This window comes from Macaca thibetana, chromosome 3, assembly GCF_024542745.1.
Source record: "Macaca thibetana thibetana isolate TM-01 chromosome 3, ASM2454274v1, whole genome shotgun sequence".
Taxonomy (NCBI): Eukaryota; Metazoa; Chordata; class Mammalia; order Primates; family Cercopithecidae; genus Macaca; species Macaca thibetana.
The window spans coordinates 83,816,917-83,830,921 of NC_065580.1; the positions used below are offsets into that span (position 1 = coordinate 83,816,917).

The following is a 14,005-nucleotide window of genomic DNA, read 5'->3' on the forward strand; positions in this document are numbered from 1 at the left end:
CGCCTACCAGGTTCAAGTGATTCTCCTGCCTCAGCGTCCTAAGTAGCTGGGATTACTGGCACCTGCCACCATGCCTGGCTAATATTTTTTATTTTTTGTAGAGATGGGGTTTTGCCATATTGGCCAGACTGGTCTCGAACTCTTGACCTCAGGTGATCCACCTCCCTTGGCCTCCCAAAGTGCTAGGATTACAGGCATGAGCCACTGCACCCGGCCAATACTATGCCATTTCAATTGAAAAAGTGGTAGATATGGTTGAAAAGAAACAAGTGAAAGACAAAAGGTGGAAGAGTTAGAAAGCAGATGGTGTCATCAGTCTTACCAGTGGTGTTAAAGATGATGTTTTCTTTATTACACAATGTAGATGGTCCCCTGTCCCTTCTTCACTTTTTTTTTTTTTTTTTAGACGGAGTCTCGCTCTGTCGCCCAGGCTGGAGTGCAGTGGTGCGATCTCCACTCTGCAAGCTCCGCCTCCCGGATTCACGCCATTCTCCTGCCTCAGCCTCCCGAGTAGCTGGGACTACAGGCGCCCGCCACCTCGCCTGGCTAGTTTTTTTGTATTTTTTAGTAGAGACGGGGTTTCACCGTGTTAGGCAGGATGGTCTTGATCTCCTGACCTCGTGATCCGCCCGTCTCGGCCTCCCAAAGTGCTGGGATTACAGGTGTGAGCCACCGCGCCCGGCCCCCTTCTTCACTTTCAAGGAGCCTACTGCATCAGCTAGTTAGTGTTGACTGTCATGATTTGGTATATCTATTATAATTAAATGTTAAATAGAGACATCTAAGTGTATCCTCCTAGTTAATTGCATTTATTATTATTTTTAAAATTTATCGTGTTTCTCTATACTTAATAGTCACCTTGTGCCCTGAAAAATCAATGTTTATTTTGCTTCTCAAGGAAGCAAATTATATTATTATTATCTGCATTACAACATTAACTGTTATTTTACCAGCTTATAACTTAGTAAATTATAAGCAACTAAATTATATGCAGGTAAAATAAGATAATATTATAATGCAGATAAAAGTCCAAATAACACAAAGATGATACTAGAAAGCAGACAATGGAAATTAGAATGAAGAGAAATGAGCTGTCATTCACTCATGACTAAATTTGTCCATGTTATCTGGTAATGTCTGTGTAGTGTGATGGCCAGTAGATGCTGTTTGTGCCCAGCCCAGTTTCCTTTCCCAGACTCGTGAAGTCTTGGGAGTACTCTAGCTGCTGTGAGCCTTGTCTGCTCATGGTTCACAGCTTCACTTTTCTAGGTGAATTCACTCAGCTGACTAGAGACTCAGAGACTCCTGTGGAGTTCTGCAGATCCCTTGGGGATAGAACATAGCCAATGATCAAATTGAGGGAACAAATTTGTGGGTACTTTCCCTTCAAAATTCCCTGTGAGATCAGGTTGAAATATATTTTATTTAGTTGCTTCCCCTACCCCATTCTTCTTCATTTTCTTCCTTACAGGTTTCTCCTAAGAGCACTCCCTCAGTCAAACATTCCTTCCACAAGAATCTGTCTCAGGCTCTGCTTCTAGGGAACTTGTCTTATGACAGTGGCCTATGACAGCCCTTATTACATACAATAGGGCCAAACAATTCTTTATAATGGCAGATATATGTTAACTAAAAGTGTAATTAGAGAGTTTATAAAATTTCCAATTCCAGATAAGTTCTGGGGATCTGTTGTACAGTATCATGAGTATACTTAATAGTAACATTTATAGACTTGAAAATTGGTAAGAGGGGCGATCTTAAGTGTTCTCACAATAGAATAAGTGTATAAAGTGATGGATATGATAATTAGCTTCATGTAATCATTCCACAATATGTAAAATATCATGTTGTATATCATAAACATATACAATTTCTACTTGTTAGTTTAAAAAAAATAAAGAGAAATAAAGAGCTTGTATAAATTCCAAGTGTGCTTGGGCCAAATGTGCCTAGAATCTAGAAATGCATTGTTTAGTAAAGGTGCTTGCCTGGCACTCATATTGCCATATTCATTTCTAAGTTACACCTCCCATTTCACTGGTAATTTCTTTATAAGTGCTGCATAAATACCTGCTGCTCACTAAGGAGAAACACTTTCTAAATAAAATCGTTATGTGTGGAGTGCTAACAATTACAGTCTTTCTCATGCCTGTCATTTGAGCAGAACTGCTCAGAGTGGTATGGCTGTAATTTGTTTTCAGAATATTCGATTTTAAAATTTCAGATTCTGATATAATGTTGAAAAGTATGATATGTACAATATGATATTTGTACCTTTTACTCTGGCTCTAATTTGTTTTATGTTAAGGGAATAATTTTTAACAGATGCAGTTTATACTTAATGATGAAAGTTCTGATTTTCAAAATATATCTCAACTTACCCCATCTCGTTATTTTCTGACAATGGAGATCCTGTAGTTGCTACAGCATTGTTCTGTACTATCTATCTATCTATCTATCTATCTATCTATCTATCTATCTATCTATCTATCTATCTATCTAGAGTTTTGCTCTTCTTGCCCAGACTGGACTGCAGTGGTGGGATCTCAGCTCACTGCAACCTCCGCCTCCCAGGTTCAAGCAATTCTCCTCCCTCAGCCTCCTGTATCCCAGGCTGTAGCTGGGATTACAGGCGCATGCCACCACGCCCAGCTAATTTTGTATTTTTAGTAGAGACAGGGTTTCACCATGTTGACCAAGCTGGTCTCAAACTCCTGACCTCAGGTGATCCTCCCGCCTCAGACTCCCAAAGTGCTGGGATAACAGGTGTGAGCCACCGTGCTCGTTTTTGTTTTGTTTTGTTTTTTCTTTTTCTTTTTTCTTTTTTCTTTTTTTTTTTTTTGAGACAGTTTTGCTCCTATTGCCCAGGTTGGCTGGAGTGCAATGCTGCCATCTTGGCTCACAGCATCCTCCAGCTCACGAGTTCAAGAGATTCTCCTGCCTCAGCCTCCCAAGTAGCTGGGATTACAGTAGCCTGCCACTATGCCCAGCTAATTTTGTATTTTCAGTAGAAATGGGGTTTCACCATGTTGGTCAGGCTGGTCTCAAACTCTGGACTCCTTATAAGTATTAGTTCATTTATTACTTAGAACAAAATTTTAGGTTGGTTTTATTATTACCACAATTTTATAGATTGAATTAATAATACAAGGGAGATTGAAAGTTAAAAAGAGTAAGCAATTTGTTCAAAGTCATGTCATTTCTAAGTGATGGGGCTGGAATCTAGTACCAGTCAGTCTACTTGTGACTGAAATGTCAGCTTTCTGCTCCTGATAAAGCCTTTTCATGAGAAGAGTCCCAAGCACGATGTTTTTTTTTATGTTTTACCCACACTTCCTGGCACAATGTAGTCCATAGCAAAAGGTCAAAGAGGACCGCATTCAGGAAGAGGGGTCTGTGACTGAAATCACACTGCTAGTTGACTTTATCTTCTCCTGAGAATGTCTGCCCAGCAAGTTTCTTCAAGCAAAATTGATCTTAAAACCTTAGGCACTGAAGACAAGATTCTAATGGAGAAAATCTGGATTTAGATGTCATTAGGCATGGAGATATTCTAGACTCTGTAGCATTCAGAAGGACTGAGAAGTGACATTCACTGAGTTAACTACCTTAAATGTGGGGCTACACCACAATAGCCCTAAGAAAGGAACAAAATATAGCACTGGATCCTGGAGCGAGTGAATGACAAGGGAGTTCTTTTCACAATCCTGGTCGTGTCTCATTTGCAACCATTGTTTTACTGGAATAATGTAGTATGTTCTGGTGACAGTATGTTCTGCCTTGCTTCCTTGGGCATGATGAGATAAAGTCAGGAGAAATGAGGATATTGATTCCATGGCCTTTTCAATAAGTCAAAATTTTCAGATACTTAATAGTAGTCCATACTAAATTAACAGTCCTATGCTCTACTGACATTTTCTCTCAAGGAATCATCAGCACAGAGCTGTTACTAGTTCTCTCTTAATAAAACCTATTTCTCTTCACTAAAGCTCCACAGTTTTAAGAAGAAAAAGATTCTTTGGACACTGTGTACTTATTAATGAAAGTTCCTAAACATGTGAGAATAGCTGAAGGAGAGAACAAGTGCACAGGAATAAAAATATCGATATAGATATAGATATAGATGTAGATATAGATAATTATTCATTCATTCAGTTATTTTTTGGTTTCTAGTAACAGGTGTCCTGACAGATTTCAGACCATTACCGTCTGGAGGCACAATTCTTGTAGTGTTGTCCTGACACCTAGTGGGAGAATGAAAGACGAAAACACTATTTTTAAAGAAGCATGTCTGCTATTATAAATTAGAAATTAAGTATACTTTATGCTTTGAAAAAGCAGTATTTTGACATAAATAAAAAGTAGATAAGCACAAACCATGAGTACATAATGCACTCACTTCCTTATATTATCTGTCCTTGTATGTTACAATGATCAGTTGATGGCTAAATCTTTTTCTTCTGATCTAGAAAATGTGTCCCACCCTAGATATGGTACTGCGAATACTAGAGACAACATATGTAAAATATATTATTTCAGCCAAAAACTACCTCTACTTTCTGCTTACGAACTAAAAAGCAGTTGATTCTTTCGCTATTCCTTTTATTCATATTAGAGACCCATTAAAGGATAATCTCCACGCTTTGTCCTTGGTCCATTCTTCTCTCTGTCCTATATCAAAAACCTAATTTTTGTCTTCTCCCTATCAGCATTTAAATATGCATAGCTCTCCATCATCGTAAAACATTGAAAAAATTTAAAACAACCACTATCAAAACAACAGTAGCAGAAAAGCAACCACCAATCAACCAAAACCTTCAACTGCCAGTTCCAACCTCTTCTCTTTTTCCCTGCTTTTCCCTTTATCAAGCTTCTTAAAAGAAGACCTACACTTACCTTCTCCATGTTCTCTGTTCACATGGATTTAATAACCCACCTCAGTCCATATTTAGATAAGTCTCCACAGAAACTACTTTGCCCCCCAACATTCACCATTGGCTTCTTTGTTAGATGATCAATGAACAGATTTTAATACTTACCTTGCATAACCACTGGACAATATTAGAAATTCTTAGTCACAGTCCTGGTCATGCCTCATTTGCAACTGTTGTTTTACTGGAATTCTTTTTAGATTTTACTCCTGCTTACCTTGGTACTCATTCTCAGCCTCCCTCGCTTGGTCGTATTCCATTACCCAACCCTTAAATGTTTTTGTTCCTTAGGAGTCTCATTGTGTCCATTTTCCTGTGCTGAGATCATTGTATTTGATAACTCCAATTTGTGTCAATACATGCTGATGACTTCAAATTCCCAATTTCTGTCTAGATTTATATTTTTATATCCCGAGCTCTACTCTTTCAGTAATCCAATTATTTAATGATAATGTCACTTGTTTTATGGAAACTATTTCCCTGAGCTCACACTGGATTAGGGCCCCTCTTGTTTGCTCTCCAGTAGCACCATTTAAAAACCATTATTATAGTGACTCCTGCAACCATATTTTATGGTTTTAATTTATTTTCCCCTTTAAACCACATCTTTTATACATTATCACAGTCTCTCATACTGTAAGTCCTTATTTAATGTTGTCAATAGGTTCTTGGAAACTATGACTTTAAGCAAAACAACTTACAGCAAGTTCTTAAATAACTTCATTTTCTTCAAGTCATTTTGTCATAATGATGGAAAAAAAGGATGGTTTTGTTATACATAATTTCTCTGAAAGCCAGTTTCCAAAAACCAGTTGGCAATGTTAAGGAGGACTTTCTGTATGTATATGATTCAAACATTGTAGAGGCAGATAGAGTAAAATGTGAATTTTCTTTTGCTATACACCTACTTTCAGACACACAGGTATACACACAAGGACATACACACAGATACACACAAGGACAGCCTCTCTCCTTCTCAGAGGTAAAAAGTTTTCAGTACATTTGTTTCCTTGTATTTGTTTTCTGTACGTTTCCATAATACATGTCATTACATGTTAACAGAATTTGTTTCAACTATTGCATTTGTTGCTGCCTCTTGAGGAATTTTTACTTTGTTTTTTAAAACGTGTTACATACACCTTGTCAAAGTAAGTAAATACTTCACCCCAAAAATTGCACGAGCTGCCAGGCATATCCACTAAGTTTAGTGAAACCTGTCAGGCCTATAGAACTATAAATAATCAGCAAGGAGCACATTAAATTAACAGCTACTGTTTCCAATGATGCCTAGCTTACCGGCAGAGATTATACAGATAATATGTAAGATAATCAATATGTCAGTGCTTTATATTAAAAAAGTGTTTTACCAATGCATTTTCATACGTATTATTTGATTTTAATAAAAATCCAGGGAAGTATACAAAATGTCAGTCATGTGTAATCTTTCAAGAAACAACTGAGGTCAAATCATATTTATTTCATTTGTTTTTTTTTTTTTTTGTAGAGAATGTCATCTTTGATGACAAAAGTAAATCGTTTCCTAATATCAATACTGCTTTAAATTTATTGAGTCAACATGCTATATAGTTGTTAATTTCAGAAGTTTTAAAATATCTGGCGTTTTATCAGAGTATACTATAGACATGTCATTTTCATAGGTATATGGAATATTTAGACCACATAGTAGGTACTGAATACATCCAAGTTTTTAACTTTTTCCTTCTTTTCCTGTTCCTCAAAAAAACATGAATTTCTTTTAAGTGAATAAAAATATCACAAGTAAAGAATTTTTAGGTTATAGAACTCTGTGTATTAGCTGGCCACATACTATAGGAAATGCAACATTACACTTAGCTTATTATTGTAAATTTTATAAAACATTATATATATATATATGCCATATAGTATAAATCAAGATATTATAAAATACTGTATTTAGATTTTAAACCCCATTCTACCTTGGGCAAATTACATAACTTCTTGAAGTCTCAGTGTGGCAGGTGGAATTCTAAGATGGCTCCCCAAGTTTCCTGGCCCCTACTTCTCCCACTTATGCAAAAACTAATCTCAGATTGCCGCAAAGGGATTTTTCAGATGTACTTAAGGTTCTGAGTCAGGTCAGCTTAAATTAGGCATATTGTCTGAGTGGGCCTGCTATACCACATGACCCTTTAATAGCAGAGAGCTCACTCTGGCTGGTAACAAGGGGAAATCAGATTCTAATGAAAGGAGAATTTGAGATGCCACTGCTAGCTTGAAGAGGGATGGGGCTACATGGCAGGGAATGCAGATGGTCTGTAGGAGCTGATAGAGCCCTGAGCTGTCAGACAGCAAGGAGAAAATAACTTCTGTCATTTAACCACAGGAACTGAATTCCTGCAACCAGAAAATGACCTTGGAAGCAGATTTTTCACTAAAGGCTTGGATAAGAACTCAGTCAACCGATACCCTGAACAGAGAAACCAATCATTATGCCGTCAGACCTCTAACATACAAAACAAATAACATACAAATTAATCAAATGTGTTTTAAACTGCAAAATAACTTATACATCTGTGCATCTGTGACTCTCTATGATCATTTTAAAACGATGTCTTAGGTAAGTATCCAGAGAGAGGGATAGAGAGAGAGAGAGAAAGGGATCCACCTGTTTCTATGAATACATATTTAGATTATTTCCTTTTTTTTCTTCTGCAGTGAGCATCCTGGTACATAAATCTCTGTATGTTGGAATCATGATAGCTTTATAGAAACTATGCTAAGTAAGAATACATGAAGTTTGAATTTTGATTGATGCTGTCAGTTTACCTTTCCTGAAGTTTATGTTGCCATTATTAATATGTTAAAATATTCAAAATAATAAATATAGACCTAATTTGTATTCTCCAGTTACTAATAACGCTGCAAATATTTTCATATGTTTTAATATTATTTGCATTTAATTGTGATTACTTTCCAACTTTCTTACTAAGATATTTGTCTTTTTTCAAAATTAGAGGTTATCTTTATATATTAATTATCAACATATTTTGCAATTCATTTACAGATTATAAGCTTACTACTTACCAGACACTGTTGTTTGTACTTGAGATTTGGTGGTGAATGCTACAAATGAGTTCATTTCTGAAAGAAATGTTTTTTAAATTTATTCTAGAGAGATGGGAAACACCATAATTTGGTAAGTCTGATAGTGGTAACTGATATGAAGAAAACAAAACAATATGATACAAGAGATATTGAGTGTTTAGAAAGGCTTTTTTGAAGAATAGATATTTTAGCTCAGAATGAAATCACAAGCAGGCAACAGGCAGGTGCCTGGTGAAACGGGGAAACACTTTGCAGGCAGACAGAACAGTGTGGAAGGAAAAGGGAACTCAGATCTAAGATCGGAACACTTAGAGGTGGACCCCAAGAGGAAACCCAGAAAAGGGACTAGAAAGGAAGAGCCAGGCAAACTTAAGAGAACCAGGAATATGACACAGAATCCACTGTGAGGAAAAATGACCTTCATTATTTTACAGAACTAAAAAAAGGGTGTTGGGAGTGGAAGATGAGAAAATGGCTCATACCTGTAATCCCAGCATTCTGGGAGGCCAAGGTGGGAAGACTGCTTGATGCCAGGAATTTGAGACCAGCTTGGGCAACATAGCCAGACCCCTGTCTCTACCAAAAAAAAAAAAAAAAAGAAGTTAAAAATAGCCAGACATTGTGGTAATCCCAACTACTTGGGCAGCTGAGGCAAGAGAATCCTTGTGCCAGGAGTTCAAGGCTGCAGTGAGCTTGAGATCATGTCACTGCACTCTAGCCTGGGTGACAGAGCTGAAAACAAAACAAAATAAAACAAAAAACAAAAACAAATAACAACAACAACAAAAGACCATTTTTGTAGTTGGCCAGAATGGGGGTTCATTGCATTGGGAAGTAGAGTAAAATGTGATGATAAGAAAGGACACAGTAGCTATAGACAACACATGCTGTAAAGGGAAACAGGAAGTAAGGTGGTAGCTGTGGTTTGCTGAGAGGTATTGGAACATATTTAAGTGGAAACATCCACTATAAAGGGATATAATGAAGTTGTAGAAGAAAAAAGGAATAATGACAAGAACCATATTCTTGGGATAAGAGGAATAGAGATATAGGGCATAAGAAAAATGCTTGTAGCCTTTGAGAGAATGGGAATGCTTATTTTAAGAGGAGCCTGATGCATGTAGAAAAGATGGTTGAATGAATTATAGGAGAATATGGAAATTTCATTTCACTGCCTCTAGTTTCTCAATGAAATTCATGAAGCAAGCCACAGCATAAAGGCAGTGAATGTGGGGTCAGTGTGGGAAAGAGTCATAATATATGAGAAGAAAAAAAGATGTGTAAAACTACCATTTTCTAAGAAAAGCAATTAAAAAACACCTGGAAAATATTCCAGGCAGTACCTAGGACCAATTTAAGATTTACTATTATTACAAAATGCCCTTTTCCTCTCACACTTAAATTTTCTTTTGGTTGAGTACAGACTTAAGTTAAAATTGTTTTATCTCACAGCTTTAAATATAATTATTTTCTCACTCTTCTTGTGAAAAATCTCGTGTAAATCTGATTTTCATTCCTTTGGAGATAACCTTTCCTCTCAATTCTTAATTTTACTTCTCTGCAGCTTGTAACATTTTCTTTAGGCTTTCAAAATGATATGTCCAGATGTAAATTTATTGCTAAAATTCATCTTGTAAGTCACTTAGTTTGATAGAAGATACATATCTGTCTTCAGCTCTAGATAATTTTCTTTTAATATTTCTAGCTTTCTATTTTCTTTCTTTACTCCATGGACTTTGGAAGTTCTGAATCCATCTTCTAAGTAATCTAATACTTATCTGCTTCCTTTCCCCTTTTGCATAGTATTTTGGGAGTATTCCTTGACTCATACCTTCAGCACAATACTGAATTTAGCCCAGCTACCTTTTGTGTGCTACTAACCTTACCATTGCAGACTTGCTTCAATGGTTCTAGGAAGCACCATTATCCTCTCCAGCCCAGAGCTCATTCTCAGTGCTTTAACCTTTGGGCAAACACCCTGTCAGCCATCCGTCTGCACAGGGGTCAGGAGAAAGGGTTTCATGGCTCCACTGATGCAGCTGCAGTTCTCTACTTGATTTCCAGATACTCAAAGTTCTTATGCAGCTCTTTACATCTACTGACTCTGTGCTCAGAGATTTTACAGGACCATAACCACATTTGCAGCTGTTTTCTTCCAGGCATTTTGGTTTGTGGTTTCTTTTGTCCTTCTTTCTTATGTGCTTTTTTGTTGTTAGGAATTCCTCAACATTTTTGGTTTGTTGCTGGCACTTTTTCTACTCTTCCATAATGTCATCTATTTATTATTTCAGGGATATATGGAACAGTGCAAAGTACCACATAGCAAATGGAAAAATATGCCTAGAGTGCACTCTTGATCTTGTCTATCATTCAGCATCGGAAATGCCAATTGTCTTGTCATTGTCAAACAACTCTATACTAGCAATGGATGTATCTAGTTTATTACTGTAAATGCTCTATCTCTTTTGCTAGCATAATGCCTGGGTTAGATATTGTAAATACTATAATAATCAAAATATTAGCAGTTGTTAATAAAAATATATTAATGTAAATCAATATGCTGTCACTATTAATATTATAAATCTTAAGCTTTCAAAAATGCTTGTGAAATTTAATAGCATTCAAATTCCAGATAAGTTTATGATACATAGTAGTCACCTCACCTTGTCTATGTTTTTATTATTGTTATTATTAACAATATAAGAGTATACTTGGTATGGCCTTTGGGATTTTATTTGAAAATCCCAAAGAAATGTCTTGGGATTTTATTTGAAAATCAAAGAAATGTCTTGATTCCTTGACACATAGAATTGTATTATTTGGGAAGGGCATTCACCAGAGCAGTCCAGAAATTTTGGAAACTTATCTTTGAACAATGGCAGATGTGACTCTCTGAACTGCATATTATGGCAGTGCCCAGGATAGATTATAATTAACTGAGTTTGTCACTGCATTTTATCCTATTAAATGTGCTTTGGAGGAAACTCTTCTATCTATTAAAAAATAATGTCAACATATTCAAACAATACAATAGCTATCTAGGGCGTTGAGTTCCCCAAAGTATGATTTTAGTGAAATTATTTCTTTATCCTGCCCTTTGTTTAGGAAGAATTTAGGATGTCTTACAATATATAAAAAGATGAAGAAAACATATTCTAAGCAGTTAAAAAGAGAAAAATACAAACAAGAACCGTAAATGTGGTGCAGAAAACAAAAGCAGGAATTAATTAAGCTAATACAAAAAGCGGGACAGTAGTATCATACTTCCTAGAGGTGGATCATCCCTAGTAAATGTTTACTTCTAATAGATATTTCAGATAGGCAAGATATCTCATTCTGTCATGAAATTTAAAGTATCTATACATTTATAATAAACTAAAATTATTCGCAACAATTATATAGAGTTTAAATACCAAAATATAACTTAGCAGAATCAGCAAATATCACCCCACCAACACCCATTTTATATACCTATGAAAATGGCATGTTTCTAGTATACTCCGGTAAAATGCTAGATATTTTAAAACTTCTGAAATTAACAACTATATACATAAAGACTCAATAATATCTTAAGCAGTATTGAGGTTAGCAGATGATTTACTTTTATCATCAAAGATGATGTTCTCTCCCAAAGGAAAATTAAAAAAAAAAATTTGACCTCAGTTGTTTCTTGAACAATTACATGTGACTGATGTCTCATATATTTCCCTGGAATTTTTTTTAAATTAAATAATATATATGAAAATGTGTTTGTAAAACAGTTACTCTTCTAATATAAAGCATTGGCATATTGATTATTACTTACCTATTACCTATAAATTTCTGTAGGTTAGCTAGGCATCTTTGGAAATAGTAGCTGTTAATGTGTTCTTTGGTGACATTTATGGTTCTGTAAGCCTGACAGGTTTCAATAAACTTTATTAATATGCCTAGCAGCTGGTGGGGATAGGTCATTCATGTGTATATCAACCTGATAGCCTCTATCTAAATTTTCTTCAAAATTTTCCCAGGTGCTCTATGAGGATTCTCAATATGTTGTTTATAAATGTATGTCCAAGTAAATATGTTAGATTATTTTAATTGTCCCAAAATAGGAATTAACTCTTATGTTCTTTTAACCCTTTAAATCTTATTTCTAGTCTACAGCCACCAGGTGGCAGAATCACTTATTTCTTAAAAATTAAATATTTTATTTTGAGATAATTGCTGATTCACATGCAATTGGAAGAAATAACACAGAAAGATCTTGTGCATTCTTTATACTGCTTCCCCAATGTTAACATGGTATCTTGCTGTCTTTGGTATCTTGCAAAATTATAGTACAGTATCACAACCAGGAGGCTGACATTGGTATAATCCACTGTTCTTACTCAGACTTTCCCAGTTTTACTTGTACATGAGTATGTGTGTGTGGGAGTGGAGGTTATACAACTGGTCTTCAAAAAGTTCATAGAAAATGTGTATTATGAAAAAAACTATGAATGGATTTTCACCAAAATAAACTTGTAGTAAATTATTATCACATTTCTGAGCAGGATCTAGTTTAAGGCATTAAGAAGGATAATAGGTCAATTTGAAAAGAGTCCCTGTCACAGCAACATGGATTTGTCAATATTGGAGCAAAAACAAACATTAAATTTATGGTGAATCTTGGGTAGAAGAATGGTGAAATCATTGATATTTTACAAAAAGTTTATGGGAAAAATGCCTCAAAGAAATCAGTAGTTTACAAATTATAATTCGTTTTTTTTTTTTAAATGACAGTATAAAGTTGAAGATAAAGTTCATGGAGGCAGATCATCCATATCAATTTGTGAGGAAAAAATTCATCTTGTTTTTACTCTAATGGAAGAAGCCTGACAACAGCACAAAGAATAGCCACCACCATAGACATCTCAACTGGTTCACCTTACACAATTCCGGCTGAAAAATTAAAGTTGAGCAAACTTTCCACTTGATGAGTGCAAAAGCTGTTGTGTCCAGATGAGCTGCAGACAAGCAGAGTTTTCAACTGAAATTTTAATGAAGTGGAATCAAGATTCTAAAACATTTCTTTGTAGAGTTGTAACAGGAGATAAAATATGGCCTTACCAATGCTATTCTGAAGACAAAGCACAAGATTTGTCTCAGAGGTCAAAGCAAAAGCAGACCAGTCAATAGCAAAAGTTACCGAAACGGCCTTTTGGGGTGCTTCAGGCATTTTGCTTGTTGACTTTCTGAATGACCAATGAAGGATAACATCTCCTTGTTAGTGTTCGGAGAATATTAGCCAAAGCTTTAGCAGAAAGACACCCAGGAAAGCTTCACCAGAGAGTCTTTCTCCACCACAGCAATGCTCCTGCTCAGTCCTATTATCAAACAAGGGAAATGTTGTGAGAGTTTTCATAGAAAAGCATTAGATACTCATCTCACAGTCCTGATTTGGCTCTGACTTGTGTTTGTTTTTCTTAAAAAATAAGATTTTTTATTTCTCTTTAGTTAATAAAGCAAAAAAGAGTGCATTGACATGGTCGAATTCCCAGGACCCTCAGTTGTTTATAGGGATTGACTAAATGGCTGGTATCATCACTTACAAAAGTGTCTTGAACTTGATAGAACTTACAGTGATAAATAAAGTTTATATTTTATGTTTTTTTTTAAATTTATTTATTATTATTATACTTTAAGTTGTAGGGTACATGTGCATAACGTGCAGGTTTGTTACATATGTATACTTGTGCCATGTTGGTGTGCTGCACCCATCAACTCGTCATTTACATCAGGTATAACTCCCAATGCAATCCCTCCCCCCGCCCCCCTCCCCATGATAGGCCCCGGTGTGTGAGGTTCCCTTCCTGAGTCCAAGTGATCTCATTGTTCAGTTCCCACCTATGAGTGAGAACATGCGGTGTTTGGTTTTCTGTTCTTGTGATAGTTTGCTAAGAATGATGGTTTCCAGCTGCATCCATGTCCCTACAAAGGACACAAACTCATCCTTTTTGATGGCT

General features: G+C 35.9%; 1 long non-coding RNA gene across 1 annotated transcript in view; it reads left to right on the forward strand.

Annotated features, from left to right (window-relative positions):
• The window catches only part of LOC126949997 (uncharacterized), a 173,904-nt gene extending 160,254 nt beyond the window's left edge, over positions 1-13,650 (forward strand). Inside the window, exon 4 of the long non-coding RNA XR_007724022.1 lies at positions 12,783-13,650. This is a non-coding gene — a long non-coding RNA (uncharacterized LOC126949997). The remainder of the gene's footprint in view (positions 1-12,782) is intronic.
• Positions 13,651-14,005: the final 355 nt, after the last annotated feature.